Source organism: Sinocyclocheilus grahami, unplaced genomic scaffold (assembly GCF_001515645.1).
Source record: "Sinocyclocheilus grahami isolate Dianchi unplaced genomic scaffold, SAMN03320097.WGS_v1.1 scaffold9565.1, whole genome shotgun sequence".
NCBI lineage: Eukaryota > Metazoa > Chordata > Actinopteri > Cypriniformes > Cyprinidae > Sinocyclocheilus > Sinocyclocheilus grahami.
The window spans coordinates 7,286-8,210 of NW_015512703.1; positions in this window are offsets into that span (position 1 = coordinate 7,286).

The following is a 925-nucleotide window of genomic DNA, read 5'->3' on the forward strand; positions in this document are numbered from 1 at the left end:
TTGCAGCAAGGCCTTCTGGGAGAGTTTGAGCGCGCACAGAGCCGCAATATGGACTTCAGGAATAAAGGAGTCGGACTGGGGTTCGCGGCGCCGTCCAATAAAACGTTTGCGATTGATGTTAATGCAAGGAACTCAGTGCGATTCGATGACTGAGAGTTACAGGATAGTTCACTCACAAGTGAACGCTCGGTCATCACTTACTCACCCTCACATCGTTTACAAACCCATGTGCTGTAATCACACCAGTCAAGCTCCAAAAAGGACTAAACAACCAACAGCCCATACGGAATCTGTTTGGAATGATGCAAGGGCGAGTAAACGATGACAAAATGTTCATTTCTAGGTGAACTGTTCCGTTAATGTATGAATCAAAGTGGAAATTGAGGAGCTCCGAATCACCGACCAAAAAAAGTATTTTACTTTTTTATTTCGTAAGTTTCCTTGAAATCTGATTGAATTTCTTTGGGTCCTGAGAGATGTTGTACTCAGGTGAAATATCACGAGATGTATTTGGATTTATCATTGGATTTGCCCAAGAAGTTTACACTAGAAGAAAAGATTACACAACAGCAAATAAAGACACTGGATTAGAGCTGTCCTTGGGTAATCATGATTGATATTGCATTATTGGTGTTTTTGAGATTTGAGTTAATTATTTAGTCATTTACATTTATGCATTTAGCAAAGTTTTATCTAGTCACATTGCTTTCAATGTATATACACTAGTGTTCAAAAGCATGGGGTTGCTAAAATTTTATGCTCACCAAGGCTGCATTTATTTGATCAAAAATACAGTACAAGTGGTTATATCGTGAAATGTTATTACAGTTAAAATGCCCCTATTATGGATTTTTGAAAATTAACTTTCATGCAGTGTGTGACAGCTCTAAGTGAATGAAAACATCCTGCAAAGTTTTAAATCTAA